General features: G+C 41.9%; 1 protein-coding gene across 2 annotated transcripts in view; it reads left to right on the top strand.

Annotated features, from left to right (window-relative positions):
• Nucleotides 1–22888: 22888 nt before the first annotated feature.
• GUCY1A1 (guanylate cyclase 1 soluble subunit alpha 1) overlaps nt 22889–25068 on the top strand; it is a 58950-nt gene continuing 56770 nt past the window's right edge. The window contains exon 1 of one of the 2 annotated variants that reach the window (XM_061191782.1): nt 22889–23135. The gene's annotated coding sequence lies outside the window, so the exon portion shown is untranslated. Of the gene's footprint in view, nt 23136–23388; nt 23559–25068 lie in introns of those variants that run through there. The other variant, XM_061191783.1, reaches the window with a different exon arrangement.

The following is a 25068-nucleotide window of genomic DNA, read 5'->3' as shown; positions in this document are numbered from 1 at the left end:
AGAAAATTTTCAAAGAAGCTGGAGGGAGAGGGGGTGGCAACACTATCTGTAGAAGAATAAGGGTAAGAGTTACAGTGGACGTCTCATCAGAAACTGTGCAAGAAGAAAGCAGAGTAAAATACTGAATGCATTAAAAGAAAAAAAATCCACCAACCTAGTATTATATATCCAGCAAAATGAACCTTCATAAGTGAAGGAAAAATAAAGACTTTCTCGGACAAACAAAAGCTGAATACATCCACTCCCAACAGACATGTCCAGTAAGAAATGTGAAAAGAAAGAAACAACGAATATATGCAATGAAGAGAAAACAGTTACAGATATGGTGGATATTAATCCCAATATATCAATAAACACCTTAAATGTGAATTGTACAGATACACTAACTAAGAGAAAGAGATTGTATGAGAGGATAAAAAAAGACCCAATTATATGTTGTCTACAAGAAACCCACTTTAAATATAAAGAAACAGATGTTAAAAGCAAAGCAATGGAGAAAGATATATGGTGGCAACACCAATCAAAAGAAAGCTGTAGCAGCTGAATAAATCTCAGACCAAGCTGACTTCAGCACAAGGAAAACTATCAGGGATCTAGAGTGGCTTTTGATGAGCAGAAGAAAAGAAATATCAAAAATTATTGCATATTGCAATGAACTTGAAGGTAGGAAAAGTAGAGAAAATCAAACCAAAACCTGGTCATTTAAAAAGATAAATAAAATTGATAAATCTCTCAGCCAGTCTAATGAGGAAAAAAAATTGAGAAAACACAAATTACTAATATCAGAAATGAGAGAAGGGCTATCATTGCTGATCTCTTGGACATTAAAGAATGATAAAAGAATATTATGAACAACTCTAGGCCCATAAATTTGATAACTTAGATGAAATGGACCAATTTCTTGAAAGACACAAATTACCAAAACTCATGTGAGGAAAAAGAGATAATATGAATAGACTTATATCTATTAAAGAAATTGAATAAAAAATGAATAACCTTCCAGAAAATAAATCACCAGGTTTCACTGGTGAACTCCACCAAACATTTAAGGAATAAATGATAACAATTCTCCAAATTCTTTCAGAAAATCAAAACAGAAGGAATACCTCCTAACTCATTCGAGGCCAACATTATCCTGATATTAAAACCAGGTAGACATTACAAGAAAGGAGAACTACAGACCAAAGTGTATAGTATGGAAAGGGAGATGCTGAATGATGGGATTCTGGGGGGAAAAATAGGATATCTTGTAAAAACTAAGTGAATATGAATACACTTTGGAATTTAGTTAATAATTTATTAATATTAGCTTATTAATTATACCAAATGTAGATATTAATGTAAGATGTTAATAATAGGAGAAACTGAATGTGGGGTATGTGGGAACTCTGTGTACTAATTTCTGAATTTTTCTATAAATATAAAACTGTTTTTAAAAATAAAATGTATTTAAAAACAAAGTTTTGCCCTACAAAAGAGACTATTAAGAGAATAAACAGGTGAGTAAATTTACTTCTTATGACAAACATGGTTTATAACTATAAGTGAACAGGTAAACTTTTCTAAAAAAGTTATATTCACCACAGAGAGTCAAGGAAAATGAAGAAACAGAGGAATATATTCCAGATGAAAGAACAAAATAAAACCTCAGAAAGAGACATAACTGAAGTGGAGATAAGTGATTTACCTGATAAATTGTTCAAAAGGAGCAAACATCTGGTAGTTGCAAAATAAATAAATCACAACGTACAGCATGGTGGCTATAGTTAATAATGCCGTATTTTATATTTGCAAGGTGCTGAGAGAGCGGAATGTAAAAGTTCTTATCACAAGAAAAAAACTGTGTAACCGTGTGGTGATGGATGTCAACCAGAGTTGTTGTGGGGATCATCTCACAATACATACACGTATCAGAACATTATGTTGTGCACCTGAAACTCATATACTGCTGTGTGTCAACTGAAAAATAAAAGAGCTCAATATAAAGGTTATAAAGATTCGCACCAAGTTCAGGAGAACAATGGAAGAACAAAAGTGAGAATTTCAACGAAGAGGTAGAAAATATAAGAAAATACCAAACTGAAGTCCCAGAGCTGAAGAATACAATATCTGAACTGAAAAACACAGTAGAGGGCTCAACAGCACACTAGATAAAACAGAAGGAAGGGCCAGTGAGCTGGAAGGCGGGACAGTGGAACTTATCCAATTAGAGCGGCAAAAAGAAAAAAGCACAAAAGAGTGAGGATAGCTTAAAGGACTTGCGGGACAAGGTCGAGTGGTACAGCTCAAAGCCCTTGAAAATATTGGAAAAAATAGGAATGTTCTTTGCCTGTTTTAGAAAATACAATTAAAATAAAATCGCTTTTTGACATAAAATACAGAATAAATATAAATTAAACTTGTTATATGCACACAGATATAGAAATATTTTCTAGCCTGAACAAAAGGCAATGTTTATCCAGTGCTTTCTTTACCTGTTCTCAAAGAACTAGCATCAATAACTGTGTTTTTCTTCTGTTAAAGGTGTCTGTTTTTGAAGTTTTACCCTCTTTTCTCAACCTAACTTTAATCAGGGTTAAGTTACAGGTATTTGAGTTTAGAATTTTAATTTCTACTTAATAGATGACTCCTTCTTTTGGTTTATGCAAGCATATTTCTAGTACATATGGGAGAAAGGAAAGAGAAGATTGTTTTCTGAATTTTATCCCACACCCTAACCTCCCCACGATGCTTATATGGTTACAGATTGTAACAGGAAGAGCTGCAGAGATGACGCAGGCCCACCCTCGCCCCATGTGAAAAGGAAGCTAAGACACGGGGTGTTAGAGAGCTTATAATCTGCTAACAGTGGGTGTCCTTGACAAATTGGTGTGACTGCTGTATGTCGAGCCGCTAACCATAAAATAGGTGTAAAGAAGGGCTCACAGGGAAGATGTAAAAGTTTTGGAAAAGTAACTGAGCAGCTCAAAGTAAAGTGCAAACGATTTATTGGAAATTAATGAGTATCTGAGGAGGGTACAGTCTGCAGCGTTCCAAATTAGAGCGGTCTTAATATTGAGGCCACAAGAGGTAAAAGTCACAATCAAATAGAATATGTAAACTAGAAACAGTGGTCATATATTAACAGTTAACCGATTGCACTGTGATTCACCAGGGTCGTGCCTGCTGTTGCATTTATACAACCACGCCGTCCTGCCAGCTGTTCACATGCTCTGTTATTGTTTCTCTGGTATCTATAGAAATGACTCGTTTTGATACCTTTCCTTCCTTAACCTTAGGGAAAGTCCAATCTGCTCTCAATTTCTCTCTGTCTTTTCACTGACCCACAGTTGTGGCTTCAAACACAGAAAACCCTGCTCCCCAGAGACCACTGCCCCTGTCCACCGCCTTCCCTTTGCTCCGGCCGAGGCACCCCCAGCCCCAAATCTCCACGCTGCACATTCAGGGAACAAGAATATGACTAACTGTACATCATGACTCTGACCTCGTAAAGATGGGGGAGAGGCCCCTGCAGGAGAAGACTGGAGAGAGAACAAACTGAGAAAAGAGTCCAGATTCGCAGCATCCCGCAGCATAGAAGAGGCTGTGAGCGAGGTGAGCAGAGGCTCTGCGGTCAGTAAAGTGTGTCCCCTTTACTGAGACACACGTGTGTGTGCGGGAGAGTGGCGCGTGCAGGAGGGGCTACTGATGGGGAAGGGGAGAGTCAGGGACAGCTTGCCGGGAGAAATTCTCCATGTCTGCTCTTCCAGCATCATTCTTATCGCACGCTCTCCGTTCTCGTACATGACTGCAGTTTAGACAACAAACCATGCTGTCAACCTAGGATCAGTCACCCGCTCCGAGCTTTTGAGGAACTTAAGACAGCCAAGATTTTCACCTACTAAACAATAACTACCTTGTTTTCCTCCTTTTCCATATAAAAGTACAAGTTAGAGTTCATTATTAAATATGTTATCTTATTTTTCATTGTAAATTATTTCCATATTTCAGCTGACAGTTTTTAAAGTCCCGAAGGGAAAACTAAGACATAGCAACTTTACCACTATTACAATGTTTTTTCTTCTAGCGACAATTCTCTAACATAGCACATTTCTAGTTACTTTAATTTACCCGTCTTAACTCCCAAAAGAATATACACATTATTTATAGAAGGAAAGAGGGGAAGCACATAGGTGACCATAACAAGGTCCCTGCTGCTCTGCTATAATGAAAATAATCGACTTTACTTGATAACTTATTAAAAGTGCCTGCCTGGATATTGGCTTTTTACTTTCCATGGTGTCTAGGCTAAAATCATTGTTATGCAAAAGCCATCAGTCTCAGACGATTCTTACATCTTTCGGTCTCTGAGTTAGATTACAAGCATATGAGAAAAGCAGATATAAAGTACTTGGGTATTCGTAATAGTATTTGTTGAATTATTGAAGATAATATAAAACCATGATTAAAGTGTATGAATATAGCTGTGAATTTTCTTATAAGCTTTTCCCTTGCCCTCTTCATTCAGTTTGTCATAATTATCTAACAATTATGTGTGGCCCTTTAGGCAATTTCTGTGTGTGTGTGTGTGTGTGTTTTCACTGTTGGTATTGTCTGGTAGGTTATTATCACAGTAAGAATTTTACTTCTTTTTCTTTTAAAATACATCATAAATCAAGAAAGGAACCTGAACCAACCACTAAGCAGTTTATTTCCTGAGATTTGAAAATATGTACCTTAGAAAACTCCAGTAAATACAGTAATATCTTCATCTCCATTTCTCTGGACACCAAATCACCCCTCACCCATCCACCTGTTCAACAAACATTGGCACTAGGAGCTGTGCTCTGTATCAGGCACCGTGCTGGGCATCTCAAGACTTCACAAGTTTGCTCAACCTCTCTGAGCTGCAATTTCCTGGTCCATAATATTGGAATAATAATTTACACTTCCACAGAAAATTATGAGACAACCCTGAATTCCCAAATCAAACATCATCAACTCTCTGAAATGAGTCATGACCATTTGTGGGTTCCTAAAGCATCCTCTGAGCATTTCTATTACATCATGCCTATTGCGGTTTCCTAACTACTTTTTTTTTTTTTTTTTTAAGACATGGTAGCTTTTTATTTTTATTTTTTATTTTTTTAACATCTTTATTGGAGTATAATTACTTTACAATGGTATGTTATTTTCTGCTTTGTAACAAAGTGAATCAGTTATACATATACATATGTTCCCATATCTCTTCCCCCTTGCATCTCCCTCCGTCCCACCCTCCCTATCCCACCCCTCTAGGTGATCACAAAGCACCGAGCTGATCTCCCTGTGCTATGCGGCTGCTTCCCACTAGCTATCTGTTTTACGTTTGGTAGTGCATATATGTCCATGCCACTCTCTCACTTTGTCCCAGCTTACCCTTCCCCCTCCCCGTGTCCTCAAGTCCATTCTCTACATCTGTGTCTTTATTCCTGTCCTGCCCCTAGGTTCTTCAGAACCTTTTTTTTTTTTTTTAGATTCCATATATGTGTGTTAGCATATGGTATTTTTTTTTCTGTTTCTGACTTACTTCACTCTGTATGACAGACTCTAGGTCCATCCACCTCACTACAAATAACTCAATTTTGTTTCTTTTTATGGCTGAGTAATATTCCATTGTATATATGTGCCACATCTTCTTTATCCATTCATCTGTCGATGAACACTTAGGTTGCTTCCATGAGCTGGCTATTGTAAATAAAGCTGCAATGAACATTGTGGTACATGACTCTTTTTTTTTTTTTTTTTTTAACATCTTTATTGGAGTATAATTGCTTTACAATGGTGTGTTAGTTTCTGCTTTATAACAAAGTGAATCACTTATACATATACATATGTTCCCATATCTCTTCCCTCTTGCATCTCTCTCCCTCCCACCCTCCCTATCCCACCCCTCTAGGTGGTCACAAAGCACCGAGCTGATCTCCCTGTGCTATGCGGTTGTTTCCCACTAGCTATCTATTTTACATTTGGTAGTGTATATATGTCCATGCCACTCTCTCATTTTGTCACAGCTTACCCTTCCCCCTCCCTATATTCCCAAGTCCATTCTCTAGTAGGTCTGTGTCTTTATTCCCATCTTACCACTAGGTTCTTCATGACCTTTTTTTTTTTTTTCCTTAGAGTCCATGTGTATGTGTTAGCATACTGTATTTGTTTTTCTCTTTCTGACTTACTTCACTCTGTATGACAGACTCTAACTCCATCCACCTCACTACAAATAACTCCATTTCATTTCTTTTTATGGCTGAGTAATATTCCATTGTATATACGTGCCACATCTTCTTTAACCATTCATCCGATAACGGACACTTAGGTTGCTTCCATGTCCTGGCTATTGTAAATAGAGCTGCAATGAACATTGTGGTACATGACTCTTTTTTTTTTTTTAATTTTATTTATTTATTTATTTATTTATTTATTTATTTATTTATGGCTGTGTTGGGTCTTCGTTCCTGTGTGAGGGCTTTCTCTAGTTGTGGCAAGCGGGGGCCACTCTTCATCACGGTGCGCGGGCCTCTCACTATCGCGGCCTCTCTTGTTGGGGGGCACAGGCTCCAGACGCGCAGGCTCAGTAATTGTGGCTCATGGGCCCAGCTGCTCCGCGGCATTTGGGATCTTCCCAGACCAGGGCTCTAACCCGTGTCCTCTGAATTGGCAGGCAGATTCTCAACCACTGCGCCACCAGGGAAGCCCCATAACTCTTTTTGAATTATGGTTTTCTCAGGGTATATGCCCAGTAGTGGGATTGCTGGGTCATATGGTAGTTCTATTTTTAGTTTTTTAAGGAACCTCCATACTGTTCTCCATAGTGGCTATGTCAATTTACATTCCCACCAACAGTGCAAGAGGGTTCCCTTTTCTCCACACCCTCTCCAGCATTTATTGTTTGTAGATTTTTTGATGACGGCCATTCTGACTGGTGTGAGGTGATACCTCATTGTAGTTTTGATTTGCATTTCTCTAATGATTAGTGATGTTGAGCATCCTTTCATGTGTTTGTTGGCAATCTGTATATCTTCTTTGGAGAAATGTCTATTTAGGTCTTCTGCCCATTTTTGGATTGGGTTGTTTGTTTTTTTCATATTGAGCTGCATAAGCTGCTTGTATATTTTGGAGATTAATACTTTGTCAGTTACTTCATCTGCAAATATTTTCTCCCATTCTAAGGGTTGTCTTTTTGTCTTGTTTACGTTTTCCTTTGCTGTGCAAAAGCTTTTAAGTTTCATTAGGTCCCATTAGTTTATTTTTGTTCTTATTTCCATTTCTCTAGGAGGTGGGTCAAAAAGGATGTTGCTGTGATTTATGTCATAGAGTGTCCTGCCTAGGTTTTCCTCTAAGAGTTTTATAGTGTCTGGCCTTACATTTAGGTCTTTAATCCATTTTGAGTTTATTTTTTGTGTGTGGTGTTAGGGAGTGTTCTAATTTCATTCTTTTACATGTAGCTGTCCACTTTTCCCAGCACCACTTATTGAAGAGGCTGTCTTTTCTCCATTGTATATTCTTGCCTCCTTTATCAAAAATAAGGTGACCATATGTGCGTGGGTTTACCTCTGGGCTTTTTATCCTGTTCCATTGATCTATATTTCTGTTTTTGTGGCAGTGTCTTGATTACTGTAGCTTTGTAGTATAGTCTGAAGTCTGGGAGCCTGATTCCTCCAGCTCCATTTTTCTTTCTCAAGATTGCTTTGTCTTATCAGGGTCTTTTGTGTTTCCATACAAATTGTGAAATTTTTTGCCCTAGTTCTGTGAAAAATGCCATTGGTAGTTTGATAGGGATTGCACTGAATCTGTAGTTTGCTTTGGGTAGTATAGTCATTATCACAGTGTTGATTCTTCCAATCCAAGAACATGTTATATCTCTCCATCTGTTTGTATCATCTTTAATTTCTTTCATCAGTGTCTTATAGTTTTCTGCAAACAGGTCTTTTGTCTCCTTAGGTACATTTATTCTTAGGTATTTTATTCTTTTTGTTGCAGTGGTAAATTGGAGTATTTCCTTAATTTCTCTTTCTGATTTTTCATGATTAGTGTATAGGAATGCAAGAGATTTCTGTGCATTAATTTTGTATCCTGCTACTTTACCAAATTCATTGATGAGCTCTAGTAGTTTTCTGGTGGCATCTTTAGGATTTTCTATGTATAGTATCATGTCATCTGCAAACAGTGACAGTTTTATTTCTTCTCTTCCGATTTGGATTCCTTTTATTTCTTTCTCTTCTCTGATTGCTGTGGCTAAAACTTCCAAAACTATGTTGAATAATAGTGGTGAGAGTGGGCAACCTTGTCTTGTTCCTGATCTTAGAGGAAATGGTTTCAGTTTTTCACCATTGAGAACAATGTTGGCTGTGGGTTTGTCATATATGGCCTTTATTATGTTGAGGTGTGTTCCCTCTATGCCTACTTTCTGGAGAGTTTTTAACATAAATGGGTGTTGAATTTTGTCGAAAGCTTTTTCTGCATCTATTGAGATGATCTTATGGGTTTTCTCCTTCAATTTGTTAATATGGTTTATCACATTGATTGATTTGCATATATTGAAGAATCCTTGTATTCCTGGGATAAACCCCACCTGATCATGGTGTATGATCCTTTTAATGCACTGTTGGATTCTGTTTGCTAGTATTTTGTTGAGGATTTTTGCATCTGTGTTCATCAGTGATATTGGCCTGTAATTTTCTTTCTTTGTGACGTCTTTGTCTGGTTTTGGTATCAGGATGATGGTGGCCTCGTAGAATGAGTTTGGGAGTGTTCCTCCCTCTGCTATATTCTGGAAGAGTTTGAGAAGGATAGGTGTTAGCTCTTCTCTAAATGTTTGATAGAATTCGCCTGTGAAGCCATCTGGTCCTGGGTTTTTGTTTGTTGGAAGATTTTTAATCACAGTCTCAATTTCAGTGCTTGTGATTGGTCTGTTTATATTTTCTATTTCTTCCTGGTTCAGTCTCGGAAGGTTGTGCTTTTCTATGAATTTGTCCATTTCTTCCAGGTTGTCCAATTTATTGGCATATAGTTACTTGTAGTAATCTCTCATGATCCTTTGTATTTCTTCAGTGTCAGTTGTTACTTCTCCTTTTTCATTCCGAATTCTATTGATTTGAGTCTTCTCCCTTTTTTTCTTGATGAGTCTGGCTAATGGTTTATCAATTTTGTTTATCTTCTCAAAGAACCAGCTTTTAGTTTTATTGATCTTTGCTATTGTTTCCTTCATTCCTTTTTCAATTATTTCTAATCTGATCTTTATGATTCCTTTCCTTCTGCTAACTTTGGGGTATTTTTGCTCTTCTTTCTCTAATTGCTTTAGGTGTAAGGTTAGGTTGTTTATTTGAGATGTTTCTTGTTTCTTGACGTAGGATTGTATTGCTATAAACTTCCCTCTTAGAACTGCTTTTGCTGCATCCCATAGGTTTTGGGTTGTCGTGTTTTCATTGTCATTTGTTTCTAGGTATTTTTTTGACTTCCCCTTTGATTTCTTCAGTGATGTCTTGGTTATTTAGTAGTGTATTGTTTCGCCTCCATGTGTTTGTATTTTTTACAGATTTTTTCCTGTAATTGATATCTCGTCTCATAGCATTGTGGTCGGAAAAGATACCTGATATGATTTCAATTTTCTTAAATTTACCAAGGCTTGATTTGTGACCCAAGATATGATGTATCCTGGAGAATATTCTATGAGCACTTGAGAAGAAAGTGTATGCTGTTGTTTTTGGATGGAATGTCCTATAAATATCAATTAAGTCCATCTTGTTTAATGTATCATTTAAAGCTTGTGTTTCCTTATTTATTTTCATTTTGGATGATCTGTCCATTGGTGAAAGTGGGGTGTTAAAGTCCCCTACTATAATTGTGTTACTGTCGATTTCCCCTTTTATGGCTGTTAGCATTTGCCTTATGTATTGAGGTGCTCCTATGTTGGGTACATAAATATTTACAATTGTTCTATCTTCTTCTTGGATTGATTCCTTGATCATTAGGTAGTGTCCTTCCTTGTCTCTTGTAATAGTCTTTATTTTAAAGTCTATTTTGTCTGATATGAGAATTGCTACTCCAGCTTTCTTTTGATTTCAATTTGCATGGAATATCTTTTTCCATCCCCACACTTTCAGTCTGTATGTTTCCCTAGATCTGAAATAGGTCTCTTGTAGACAGCATATATGTGGGTCTTGTTTTTGTATCCATTCAGCCAGTCTATGTCTTTTGGTTGGAGCATTTAATCCATTTACATTTGAGGTAATTATCGATATGTACATTCCTATTACCATTTTCTTAATTGTTTTGGGTTTGTTATTGTAGGTCTTTTCCTTCTCTTGTGTTTCCTGCCTAGAGAAGTTCCTTTAGCATTTGTTGTAAAGCTGATTTGGTGGTACTGAATTCTGTTAGCTTTTGCTTGTAAAGTTTTTAATTTCTCCGTCGAATCTGAATGAGATCCTTGCTGGGTAGAGTAATCTTGGTTGTAGGTTTTCCCCTTTCATCACTTTAAATATGTCCTGCCACTCCCTTTTGGCCTGCAGAGTTTCTGCTGAAAGATCAGCTGTTAACCTTATGGGGATTCCCTTGTATGTTATTTGTTGCTTTTCCCTTGCTGCTTGTAATATTTTTTCTTGGTATTTAATTTTTGATAGTTTGATTAATATGTGTCTTGGAGTGTTTCTCCTTGGATTTATCCTGTATGGGACTCTCCGCGCTTCCTGGGCTTGATTGACTATTTCCTTTCCCATATTAGGGAAGTTTTCAACTACAATCTCTTCAAATATTTTCTCAGTCCCTTTCTTTTTCTCTTCTTCTTCTGGGACCCCTATAATTCGAATGTTGGTGTGTTTAATGTTTTCCCAGTGGTCTCTGAGACTGTCCTCAATTCTTTTCATTCTTTATTCTTTATTCTGCTCTGCAGTAGTTATTTCCACTATTTTATCTTCCAGGTCACTTATCCGTTCTTCTGCTTCAGTTATTCTGCTATTGATTCCTTCTAGAGAATTTTTAATTTCATGTATTGTGTTGTTCATCATTGTTTGTTTGCTCTTTAGTTTTTCTAGGTCCGTGTTAAACGTTTCTTGTATTTTCTCCATTCTATTTCCAAGATTTGGGATCATCTTTACTATCATTACTCTGAATTCTTTTTCAGGTAGACTGCCTATTTCCTCTTCATTTGTTTGGTCTGGTGGGTTTTTACCTTGCTGCTTCATCTGCTGTGTGTTTCTCTGTCTTCTCATTTTGCTTAACTTACTGTGTTTAGGGTCTCCTTTTCGCAGGCTGCAGGTTCGTAGTTCCCGTTGTTTTTGGTGTCTGCCCACAGTGGCTAAGGTTGGTTCAGTGGGTTGTGTAGGCTTCCTGGTGGAGGGGACTGGTGCCTGTGTTATGGTGGATGAGGCTGGATATTGTCTTTCCGGTGGGCAGGACCACGTCCAGTGGTGTGTTTTGTGGTCTCTGTGACCTTATTATGATTTCAGGCAGCCTCTCTGCTAATGGGTGTGGTTGTGTTCCTGTCTTTCTAGTTGTTTGGCATAGGGTGTCCAGCATTGGAGCTTTCTGGTTGTTGAGTGGAGCTGGGTCTTAGCGTTGAGATGGAGATCTCTGGGAGAGCTTTTGCTATTTGATATTATGTGGAGCCGGGAGGTCTCTGGTGGACCAATGTCCTGAACTCAGCTCTCCCACCTCAGAGGCTCAGGCCTGACACCCGGCCGGAGCACCAAGACCCTGTCAGCCACACGGAGGTTCTCTTTTTTTCCCAGCTCTCCCAGGAATCATGAAGTCTGAGAAAGCCAATTACGTAGAGCTGTGATGGAAATTAACAACTAAAGCAGTGCCATTCGAATTGAACTCAAGATACAAATGCTGGTCCAGGAACCGTTTTATTCTGGTCTTTAGATGGCTTGCATGAAATAGATTTTTGGTCAGTTACAATAAGGCAGAATGGAGGAGACTCCTTGCCTGACAGCAGTTTTCCAACAGCCAGATGAAGAGACACATAAGGGGTCCTGAACAAAGGATCTCCTGTCCTCATGGAGTTTGGGGATCTGCACAATGGACCCAGATAACACTTCTTAAAATTCACAGCAGTTAGGTTACTAGGCAACTAATAAAATATTATTGAATCAAGTGAAATAAGAATTAATCTGTTAATTAATTGAAGCATTAGTATTAAATGGCATTAGTTGGTCTCATGAAATGGTAGAATAAATGTTTAAATGTGTGAACTTAATTAATTAATATGAAATGTAATCGATTGAACTAATGTTTCTATCACCCTTGATGCCTTGAGATTTCTTCATCTACCACCAGCCCATAAGGGGACACCCCCTGGCAGAGGTGTCTTTCCTCTCAGCCACCTACACACAGTGTTCTTCTCCAACCTGCTCTTTTCCTAATCCCATCTCTCTGTGGCCAAACTTCTATTTAATTAACTCAAAACTGGTGGCTTTATTTACAACTTAGATGAGGAAATTTAATATCCTATAAAAAATATATTGTATTTGGGAATTGGCCAAAAACATACTGTGCAGTACTTGCAATAGTGTTTTCAAGCTTGGCTCTTATGCCAGATGGTCTGTCATCACCTGGGCATCAGCCCCGCCCCTTGCTATGGGCTCTTCCGCAACACAAGCAGGGAGCATGGAAACTACGGTTCCCAGAATCCTTCACCAACAGGGCTGAGACCGGCCTGTGATTTCACTGAGGCTTAGACGGCAGAGAGAAGGAGCAGGCATCTGGCGTCACTGACATCTTCCTTCGATCCCTACACTCTTCGCCAAGGCCTTCCAACAGCTCTGTTTAAAATGCATCAAGGGTCAAGTGATGTCTGTTTTCCTGCAGAAAAACAATCTGACATAGGGGTCATAATAAGACTGAGATATTAAAACAACATCCACGACTTATTGGCTAGAGAGTCGGTTAACTCCCTCCCCTCCCACCTTCCCACTCCCGGCCCATCATCCTTCTCTGCTTTATTTTTCTCACACCCCGTACCACCATCCGATGTCCTATAGTTTTGTTTGTTCATATTTTTAGTTGTCCGTCATAGTGGAAGCACCATGACAACAAAAGTCTTTGTTTTACACACTAAGTCCCCAGTTTCTAGAACAGTGCCTGCTGTGTGATTGGTATTCAATAAAAATAGTTTAATGAATGAGTGATTCTGAGGGAACGTTATTTTTTTCTGGTGAGAATTTGTGTTTGCTTCTGCCAGGCTCCTGCAGTGCTCCCAACACAGGACCACTTTAAACTCAGGGTTCCGGGGCTTCCCTGGTGGCGCAGTGGTTGAGAGTCCGCCTGCCAATGCAGGGGACACGGGTTCGAGCCCTGGTCTGGGAAGATCCCACATGCCGCAGAGCAACTGGGCCCGTGAGCCACAACTGCTGAGCCTGCGCGTCTGGAGCCTATGCTCCACAACAAGAGAGGCCGCGACAGTGAGAGGCCCGCGCACCGCGATGAAGAGTGGCCCCCGCTCGCCGCAACTAGAGAAAGCCCTCGCACAGAAACGAAGACCCAACACAGCCAAAAATAAATAAATTTAAAATCAGGGTTCTGCCTGCGGAGTTTCAAGCCACTGAATGTCAATGCGTTTCTGAGCCAAAACCGCGCATGTGCAGGCTTCAGACCAGGAGTACTTGGGGGAGATTGTGTTCTCCCCATTCTGAGTCAACACTGAGGAGAGAAAACACGCCTGCAGGATTTCTATCGTGGTATCATTTCCTGTCCCTGCTGGTTCTGTCTTGTCCCCTCGTACCTGCTTCCACCAGCCCAGTCCTCCGTCCACCAGCTACAGGTGATGACAGCCGAGGAATTCCAGCTCCTCTGCTTCCTACCAGTGAAGCCTTTTTTTCTCTTTATTCCTTGCTGCAGCTTGTTACCCTTTCTGGGCATCCGGCCTGCTTAAGCCCTAAAATCGTGCTCAAATTGTATCCAGCACTGCCAGGTGTTCTGTACTGGGGAGGGTCTCTCTGTACATCTCCTGAGGTGCTGCAAAGGGAAGCCCCTTTTATCACTTGCATCACTTTTATAATCAGACCAAAGTAGATGCTCTGGAAAAGAAGAAGAGTTTGGTAAGACACTACTTCCCCTAGGTCATATTGTCTACCGTTTAAACACAGTATTTTATAAATATAAGAGAAGCACCCATAACTGTCATTTTCAGAAAGTGAGATTTCAACAAGTCTGCCTCTGCATAATTCGCCTTTCCTTTATGTCAAAGCAGACATCTCTTCACATGGAAACTTGAGTCAGTCTCTTGTCTTGAACCAGGGCTCAGGACGTGCCTTTGGGCCCCGTCTGGCGAGGTGACCCCTTAAGAGAATCTTAGTCTCCTTGGCAGTTTTGAGGTCTACGTGCTTCGTGTTTGCCAGAAGGAGAAGCAAACCTGGAACACTTATGAGGAAGGATCAAAGGAAACGTCTTGTCTTTGGAAGTAAAGGGAAAAACAAAAGCGACAGTGGCACCCATTGGTTAGATGTTTCTGGCACAGATTCATCGGCTCACTAGAACAACACATCACCAGGGCAAGTGAACAGTGGAAATTATCAGGGCTTCCTCCCAGGGGACTGCTCAGTGACAGGCATATTATTGTTCTTATACCATATTTTGCAGCTTTAAATTATGCTATATTATATTGGAAGCAAAAAAATGTTTATCTGTTACAATATTTGAAAGGAAAGAGGGCACTTTATTGACTAGAGTATAGTTTTCGTTCCTTTCACTGGTATCTGAAAAGTTGCAAACATGTCTTTCTACACAGCTGGCTCTTTCCCGTAGGTCAGTAGGTCGTGTGGCTTTGGAATGTTTCTCTTAAAACTTAAGGGCTCATAGATTTTCCCATATTTGTATTCACATATAAAAACTCTCCTCATTTGGATTAAATGCATTCTTCTAAAAGTGATATTCTTTTAAGGCTGTGATTTTTTTTAACTCTGTTTCAATTCAGCTAATGCAGGACCCCCCTGAAATAGAAGACTCACATCCTGGCGAGGAAGATGCTTGGGAGCTTCACCTGCAGGAGCTCTGTGGTTACTTCCAAGTCCACTGACCAGACATGGCAGGTGCTAAGGGATTTTCAGCTCTTTGTAAAAGGCATACACGTAATTGATGCTTATTTTCTAATATGCTTTGCCATGAAGGGAAGCAGGGACCTGTCAAGCTTTATGACATTTGAAGAATTGGGATAAGGTTACCTGAGTGTGATTTCCTTAATATTTTCTTTTATAAGCAGCTTTATGAATATACTTCCAATGCTTTGCCTACCTGCTTCAGGAATCTTCCTTCCCCCCTTCCTTCCTTCCTTCTTTCCTTCCTTCCTTCCTTCCCTCTCTCTCTGCCTCAGTCTCTCCCTCTCTTTCATTCTATAAATGCATAAATAAATGGAAATGCGTTACTACGATTTAGTTAACCTTGCCATTAGGAAATAAAGCTATTGAAACTCATGTTCTCCACTGCTCACATGTAGCTTAAACAAGTCAGACAAGGAACTTAAAGGAGTATTTAAACAGTTTGAAGTGCCAATGTTGAAAATCCTATTGCATAACGGTGTCAGGAATGTGTCCCCGCCCAGGGACTTCTTCACTGAGACAGCTTTACGACCAAGAGATATTTAGTGTTTCTGATTGTGACCCTCAAATATCAGAATGACCTACAGATGCTTGTTAAAATGCAGATTCCTGGGACCTGCCAGTACCCAAAGAATCTGATTTAATCAGCCTGAGCCGGGGCTTTTTGTTTTGCATAATTAGCGAGCTCTTTGCAGAATGACCAGAGGCATTCACACCCAGGGTTCCGAACCAGGCCACCTGAGTTTGAGCCCTGCTTTTGCTGCTTGCTAGCTGTGTGATTTGGGGGAAATTGCTTAATCTCCCTACACCTCCATTTTCTTGCATGTAAAGCAGATATAGTAACAGTGCTCACCTCAAAGGATTACTGGAGGAAAGGAGTGACCCAACACATACAGTGCTTGGAATAGTGTCTGATACATAATTACATCTTGCCGTGCGAACTACTATGGTTCTTTCCTGACAATTAACATTTTAGAACCCCAGAAAAGAATTCATTCATCTTTCTCTGAATAACTTTGCTTCTTGTTGATGTTGTTTTCAGCTCTCGTTTTAAAGCCAACTTTATTGAGATACACGTACATACGATAAAACATACCCATTTTAAGTGTAAAATTCGATGAGTTTCGATAAATGCATACACCCTCAGTGCCCCTACCACAATCGTGATGTGGAACATTCCCAGCACCAAGAAAGTCCCTTCTGTCCCTTTGCCAGCAATTCCCCACCCTGGGTCCAGGCAACCAGGGGTCTGCCCTCTGTCACTACCAGATTGGTCTTACCCTTTCTAGAATTTCATGTAAATGGAAACATGCCATATGCACTCTTTTGTGTCTGGTTTTTTTTCCCTCAGCACAATGTTTCTGAGATTCATCTGTGTTGCTGTGTGGGTTAGTAGTTTCTTCTTTTCCTCTGCTGAGTGCTATTTCATTGTATGGATGTACCATAATTTGCTCAGCCACTCATTTGTTGCTGGATATTTGAGTTGCTTCCAATTTGGAGTTATTATAAATAACTCAGATAACTTCTTTGTTGGCAGCAAGTTTAGTTTTCCTATTTAAGAAAGAGTAAAGTCAAGGACTCAGAAAACAGAATCTGTCTTCATATGATCAATTTTGGAAAGCCTAGAAGTCTTGCAAGAGCAAGATGCAGGGGAAGAAAAAGCAACATTGAAAACTACGTGTATTTTTTAACTAAGTTAGAATGAGCGCTTAACCTTAGCTGTGGACTTTTCTTCTCTCTTTACAGAAAACATATCATTGTGTGGCTGAATTGTTTTTTTTAAACTTGTCAGTTTTGCTCGTGTGAAATATCTTTTACTGAATACAGTAAACATAGTTACACTCAATAAATACGTTTGAACTAGTTTGTCAGATCTTTATTTTGCAGTATCCATTAACCCATTCATCTTTGGAACTTTTCATGTCACTGTTTCTACCTTATGCTTTCCTTTCAATTTCCTCTAGTCAATGCAGTTGTAAGTTATTCCTATGGGGGGAGCACTTTAAAAGCAGCATTAAATATATTGAGATCTATACGATACCATTTTGGCCTCCTTTTTTTAAATTTTTGTTTATTTATTTTTGGCTGCGTTGGGTCTTCGTCGTGGTGCGCGGGCTTCTCATTGCGGTGGCTTCTCTTGTTGTGGAGCAAGGGCTTTAGGCACGCGGGCTCAGTAGTTGTGGACACGGGCTCAGTAGTTGTGGCTCACAGGCTCTAGAGCGCAGGCTCAGTAGTTGTGGTGCACGGGCTTAGTTGCTCCGTGGCATGTGGGATCTTCCCAGACCAGGGCTCGAACCCGTGTCCGCTGCATTGGCAGGCAGATTCTTAACCACTGCGTCACCAGGGAAGCTCCTTGGCCTCCTTGTGAAGCACAAACAATTTATGAATACCAGGGTTATGTAATGATATCAGGGCCAAAAGAGTCACTATAATTATTACTCTAGGACATAAAATTAAAATATGGGGATCTGTTGAGTCAATATATTTAACAGATTTTTCAAATATGAGAATTAACAAAACCTCTCAGGATCGCCAAAGCACAAGGACGTTATGTTTACCCAGAAAAGGGTGGCACGCCATGCTTAAGCATCCAGATAAGCTGAGGATTTCCCAAATCACCAAGTCCTGGCTCCTTTTTGCTTCCTATCTCTTCCTTCAAGCTATCTCTCTCCTTTCACCTTTTACAATAAGCAGCAAGAGGAAACCAGCCTGTGTCTTCAACACATTGCTTAGCACTTGCCTCTGGTAAGTGTCTAAATATTCCTCGTTCCCGCATACCTGCAGACCGCAGTCCTGCTGAGTTTCTGCCACTGCGTAAGGATCTCCTTTCCCCCGTTTTCCAATAACGGGTTCATTTCCAGCTGTGCCTTCACTGGCAGTGCTTTTACCATCCCTGCTTCTGCCAGCTGACCATTTGTGACCTGTTAGGGGTTCTCTGAGATGACGGGGGTTTTCTCTGCCGTGCTTGTGACTCGTTGAGAGCGGAGTGAACGGCCGCACGTTTACTAACAGTACACTCAGAGCAACCTAGGCTTTCTAACAAATCATGCGCCACAAGATTCTTCCAGCCTGCCCCCTCCAAAGCTACTTTCACATTTTAAGGTATTTTTTAGAGCAACACCCCACTTCCCAGGACCAAAATCGGTATTAATTTCCTATCACTGCTGTAACAAATTGCCCAAATCTAGTTACTTAAAACAACGCACGTGTATTGCTTCACATTTCTGGGAGTCAGAGGTCTGAAGCGGGTCTCGCTGGACCAGAAGCGAAGTGCTCACGTGGCTGCCTCTCCTCTGGAGGCTCAGGGAGAAGGGCTTTCCAGCCTCACCTTGTCCAGAGGCTGCGCACATCCCTGGCTACTCACCCCTCTCCACCTTCAAGCCAGCAATCGCTGGGCAAGTCTTCCTTACACTGCATCGCTGTGACTCTCTCTGCCTCGGACCTGGACTTTCTTGCCTCCATCTTTCACTTATAAGGACCCCGTGATTGGGCCCACACGGGTAATCTGGGGTAATCTTCCCACCTCAAGGTCCATCGGTTACAATCCTAATTCTGTGTGCAAACTTAACTGCCCCTCGCCATGTGCCACGAAGCATAAGCTATTCACAGGTTTCAGGGATAGGGACACGGCATCTTGGGGCCGGGGTGGAGGGCGTGAGGGCATTATTCTGCCAACCACCCTACTGAACACTGACAAACACCATCTGTTTTGAGAAAATATAATGAACTCTATTTCCGTCCCCACTGGAATCTCTTAAAGCCCACGTTGCTTCGTGAACGTGTACATCAGGACCAGAAATTTAGGGACTCCGACCTCCTGCGTTCTGCTTTCCTGAATTAAAACCTCACATTCCAAAAGAGACGTGGGATGCTAATGTGGTCCCAATGATTGATCACAGGTTACCAGGGCAAAAGACATCTAACTAGGTGCGTTTCAAACAAATTGAAAGTAAATGACCTTAAGGAGGAAAAAAGAATAATAAAGAGAAAAACAAAGATAATGAAGTTTGACAAGTTACCTCGATGTGATAAACAGTACGGTCAATGGTTTGTTTGCTAAAAAGTAAAGAGAAGTTCTACCTCTGACATATTTTTAAAAAGTACATGTACACTAGCGTACAATTTCCTCACATTTCTTCCCTCCCACCCTCTCCCTTTTCTCTCTAAATTCCTTTGGTTTGTGAACTTGTGGTTTTTGTTTATGAACTAGACCAAGAAGCCAAAAAGACGAATCCATTAGTCCCATTAGTTGATTTGAACTGATATGGTAATAAAATCCCAGAAAAAAAGAAAGAGTCTTGCTCTAAAAATCCCCAGGTTTAAACAGATTCATAAAACCCATTTCCAGGTGGAGCATACTTAATGAGCCGACTGCAGACCAGTGCTTCCAAAACTGTAATATGCGTACAAGTTAACCAGGATTTTGTTAAATAAAAGTTCTGATTCGGTAGGTTTGGGGTGAGGCCTGAGGCCTGTATTTCTGACAAGATCACAGGTCATGGTGTTGCTGCAGATACACAGGCCACCCTCTGAGTAGCAAGGAGTTAGATCGCACCTCTGATTGCCATTGTCATCTGCAAATGTGGAAAGAATACACAGTTGAATGCTTGTGTGCTGTTGCCAATTGTGCATACAGGAAAAACAAAGCATCTTGAGAAGAAAAACTTGAGCTTTTCTGCCTGAGAGACAAAGTTACAGAAAGTCGCTTTAAACTGAATACTTGTCCTTGTTAACATTTTGATGAAGTTGTCATGACAACTTTCCTATTCTCAATAAAGTGAAGGCAAGTAGGTTTTAACCTACACGTCATCTGTAAGACAGAACAGATCTCAAGGATGATGAAATATTCAGGTGTTCATTCATGCATTCAATGATTTTACCGAAACCCTACTGAGATCCATGTTCTTTGCTAAGCACTTAGGCTGGAAAGATTACTTCCCAACATCAAGGAACTCTTAGTAATTTTTCAGGGCATATCAGTCATCCAGATTAGAGAATGTCTCTCACAATCACGCTTTGGTGGTTCCTGTACCCCAGGTTGGTTGCTTTTCCCACACACCCTATAGAGAACGGGGGAGGACCACAGGCAGCCCTCTTTTTAGTACGCTTCCCTTTATTGCGTTTTCTTACAGATTGAAGGTTTGTGACAACCCTGCATCGAACAAGTCTATCTGTGCCATTTTTCCCACAGCATTTGCTCACTTCATGCCTCTGTGTCACATTTTGGTAATTCTCGCAATATTTCAAACGTTTTCATTATTATTGTATTTTGTCATGGTGACCTGTGATCAGTGATCTTTGACTTACTACTAAGACTCGCTGAAGGCTCATTGATGGTTAGGATTTTTTAGCAACAAAGTATTTTTTTAGTCAAGGCAGATACATTGTTTTTTAGACATAATGCTATTGCATACTTCATAGACTACAGTGTAGTGTAAACATAACTTTTATATGCACTAGGAACAAAAAATTTGTGTGACTCGCTTTATTGTGATATGTGCTTTATTTTGGTGGCCTGGAACTGAACCCACTATGTCTCTGAGGAATTGCCTGCACAAGACACTCTCTACCTGAGAGCTACCCTTGGTGAGACTGGGTAGGTCCTGGTAGAAAGTACTGAGGTTAAATGTAGTCCTTACCAAGGAGTCTGTGTGCCTTAGAATTTGAGGCTGGTAAAGGCAAGAATGAATGGGTCAGGCAAGTCATGATCCAGGATGAAGGGTATGTTGACAAGAGTAATGACAGTAGAGGAAAACAAAAAACAAAAAAACAGGTTTTATATGAAGCTGCAATGCATGACAACTAGAAGGCTGGCAAATGAGGCCGTCTGGACTCAACTTACCTTTCTACCTCATCTGCCTATACTTTTTTTGGTGTACTTTGCAAATGACTCCCTTTTAAATTTATTTTATTGAAGTATAGTTGGTTTACAATGTTGTGTTAATTTCTGCTATGTAGAAAAGTGAGTCAGTTATATATATACATATACATTCTTTTTTATATTCTTTTCCATGATGGTTTATCACAGGATATTGAATATAGTTCCCTGTGCTGTACAGTAGGACCTTGTTGTTTATCCATCCTATATATAATAGTTTGCATCTGCTAATCCCAAACTCCCAATTCATCCCTCCCCCACTCTCCTCCCCCTTGGCAGCCACAAGTCTATTCTCTATGTCTGTGAGTCTGTTTCTCTTTCATAGATAAGTTCATCTGTGTCATATTTTAGATTCCATATATAAGTGATATCACATGGTATTTGTCTTTTTCTTTCTGACTTACTCTTAGTATGATAATCTCTAGGTCCATCCACTGTTGCTGCAAATGCCATTATTTAATTCTTTTTGATGGCTGAGTAGTATTCCACTGTGTACATGCACCACATCTTCATTATCCATTCATCCATTGATGGACATTTAAGTTGCTTCAACGTCTTGGCTATTATAAATAGTGCTGCTACGAACATAGGGGAGCATGTATCTTTTCGAATTATAGTTCACTCCGGTTATATGCTCAGGAGTGGAACTGCTGGATCATATGGTAGTTCTATCAATATTTTTAGTTTTTTAAGGAACCTCCGTACTGTTCTCCACAGTGGCTGCACCAGTTTATATTCCCACCAACAGTGGAGGAGTGTCCCCTTCTCTCCGCACCCCCTCCAGCGTGTGTCACTTGCAGACTTGATACTGATGGCCTTTCCGACCCTTGTGCTCGCCGCTCCCTCTATGAACAGCAGGGCCCTGCCTTCCCACCTCCAAGCCTTTGCTCACAAGCAAGTTTGCCTCTGTCGGGAAAGCACAGAAGACAAACACTTCCTCTACTTTATCTTTTCCCAGATATGATCTGTGCTGTAAGGCCTGACTCCACTGCCGTCCTGATATGAAATAGTCTCCTGTCAGAAGGTATCTGTGTTTCCTCTGAGCTTTCAAATCATTGGCTTTATCTTTCTTAAAATACGATGAAATCCTCTTTCAATCATGCGATACTGGGTACTTCTTACTTATTTGTTTCCTCCTAGGACTTAAATTCTCTGAAGACAAAAGCCCTTTTGACCTAAGAGATTATCATGCATCAGGTGTAGAGAAACAGATGGTTTCAGAGATGGCAGAGCCAAAAAATGCACACTTATAGCTCTGGACCAGTTGCCCGATACTAAGGCAAATTTTAGTTAAATGCCCTTTTTTCTTATTTAAATGTCTTTTTTCTTATTTAAATGTATGTTTATTCTGACTGATGTTTGCCTTGAGGACAGCATAGTTGTCAAGGCTGCGAGATGAGTCTAAAATGGAGAGATTATGTGGGTAAGTTTAGGGAGAAATATACAATTGGAGATAACCGCGAACAATGTATCTCAGAGTTCCTGGGTTTGAAGAAAGATCGCATAATAATCATGATTAATTATGAATTCAAAATGAAACAGCATAATGAGCTTTTCTGAGGTCGGAAAGGTGACTCAAAACATTTATATAAGAACTTTTTTTTCTGTTCTGGAATACACACACACACACACCCAACAAACAGAACTAAATGTACCGAACCAAGCAGAATCAGGACCTTACTGGAAAGATGTAAATGCTCTGCAGCCATAGAACTGCATTTGCAAAGGAGCAGATTGGCTTTAACCTGAGAACCAGGGCACGAAAACCATCCATGCAGAGACATCAATTTCCCAGCAGAAATGCTGGAGTTTCTAACTACGGAGAACTGAGGTTTTTCCGGCCCAGTGCATAGTGGAAAACATTGTTTTTTAAGTCGGCCAAATTTTCCTTGCGTTCCCTCCCTCTTTCTCCTTTCTCTTCCTTTGTCCCTGTTCCCTGGCCTCCGTCTCCACACAGGAACTGCTGGGAAGCCGACTGGGCGGCTGGAGGGCTCAGTCTCCCTGCTCTAGAATGGTCGCAGCGGGTGACACTCAGCCCCGAGCTGGCTTTCCAGGAGCAGATTTCGCTGCAGTTTCCCTACACTTTGGCTGCTAGAGTCCACGCGGAAAGCAGGGAGCCGCCGCGGGAGCCCCCCGCCCCCAGGCGACCGACGCTCGCGGGGAGGGCGCGCCGCGAGCGGACAGGGGCCCGGCGTAACCTCACCATGGTGCGTTCCCGCCGCTGCTTTCTTTCTCAGTCTTTTGGTGCAGGGAAGGGGAGGGGTTCCGAAAAGACCGCAGGGAGAGGCGCTGCGAGGGATCCTTGGGGCTGAGCGGGGGGAGGAGAGAGGGAGGGAGAGAGGGAGAGAGAGAGCGGGAGCCCGGGGCCGGGGCTGCCTGAGCGTGGGCGCCGCGCGGGAACCGGGTTTGCTGCGCGCCGCGCCCGCCCCGCCTGTTGAGCGGCAGCCGGGAAGAAGCGCGGCGGCCGCCGGCGGTGGGGACACCGGTGCAGGGACCGGCAGGTGCCGCCGCCGGGCCCCCCTCTGCCGCCCGCCGCCCACTCTCCTCCTGCGCGGGCGGCGCGGAGCTGCGAGGCGCGCCCCGGAGCTGCCGGCGAGCCGGAAACGCAGCCCGAGGTCGGGACGCCCCCAGTAAGTGGTCGCCGCGCGCCCTCGCCGGCCCGGGCTCCGGGGCCGGCCCGCTCCGCGGCCCCCCGTCCGGGCCCTCGCGTGCCCCCCAGGCAGCCCTCCTGCGCTCCCGGGGCCGGGCCCGGTTCCCACGCCGGGGGCAGCTCCGCGCCCCGGGGCCCCGCGGCGGCCGAGGACGGAGGGCCCGCGGGGAGCGAGGCCGCCGCGAACTTCCAGGGGGGCTGCCGGGCTCCGCCGGGGTGTGTGCGCGTGCGTGTGCGCGTGCGCGTGTGCCTGTGCGTGTGTTCGTGTGCGCGCGCTTGTGTGTGCCTGTGCGCGCGTGTGTGCCTGTGCCTGTTTGTGTGTGTGCGCGCGCGTGTGCCTGTGCGTGTGTTCGTGTGCGCGCGCGCGTGCCTGTGCGTCTGTGTGTGTGCGCGCGCGTGTTAATTACTGCTTGGGGATCCGATGCCCACTGTGACCGCGGCGCCCTGGGGAGCGGTGGGCGTCGGGCCGGTGCCCGCAGCCTGTCCTGGGTGGGCCGAGCAGCCTCGCGGCGGCACTTGCGGGCCCTCCGCTGCAAGGGGTCATGTGATTTCAGGGTACGCATCCCGCGCGTCTTTCCTTCGCTCCCTCGCTTCCCAGGGTCGCGCCTTCACTTTGCACCTGGTGGACAGTGTGTATCTTCTGAAGTAAGCCAGAAGGTTGCACGTGTCGCTGAATTGTGACTGGGGCGTCTTGGTTTCCATCACACTGAAACCCCCTGGAATTTTAAGTAGAACAGGTCGTATATACAGTTTTAAATTAGAGCTTGATTTATAGCATACCAGGGTCAGTCCTGTGATAGTAATTTCATCAAATGCTTACCTCCCAACTAGAACTGCTCTTGGGAGGAACATCGTTGACCCTCTGACGACACGTGGATAAGCGTTAGAGCCTTCAGTGATGGATGTAGATTTTTATACCTTGGTTCCTAGTGTGAGTGTGGGACTAATCTGTTGCTTTTCCTAAAACGGCTGTGTTTTTTCGTTTTCTTTGGGAGTTGTCATTTCAGGTACTATATTATGAAGAGTGACAAAAATCAATAATAACAGCAATTAACAGAAATATGATGTCTAAAATTTCGAAGCAAATCTTAATTTGTCAAAAAGCCACGTTAACAGTGTCATGCTTTTGGTGGAGTCTGCCCGTGTAGCCTGCGCTCTCCGTTCAGTTATTGCACAGCTCCGTCTGGGGATTGCTTCCGGGGATCCTGAACTTGTATTTAAACGTTTGAGTCTCTGCCTTTTTAGGGAGATAATCCAGAGTCCTCAGATATCTAAAGGGATCTATGACCCAGCAGAAAAATAAGAAGCACGCAGTTAAAATAAATAAGCTATACTTTTCATGTCAAAACAGTAGGCTCTTTACATAAAGCCTGTAGACATAAAGTAGTAGGAAAAATTCTAGAATAATTATTGGTACAGTAATTAAACATCTCATATAAAACAGACCCACTTGTATGTTTTTAAATGTATCAGCGAGGAAACTTAACTAG

Source organism: Eubalaena glacialis, chromosome 5, assembly GCF_028564815.1.
Source record: "Eubalaena glacialis isolate mEubGla1 chromosome 5, mEubGla1.1.hap2.+ XY, whole genome shotgun sequence".
Lineage (NCBI taxonomy): Eukaryota > Metazoa > Chordata > Mammalia > Artiodactyla > Balaenidae > Eubalaena > Eubalaena glacialis.
Note: the sequence above shows the minus strand (reverse complement) of the source record. Positions and strands in the feature narration are given on the sequence as shown.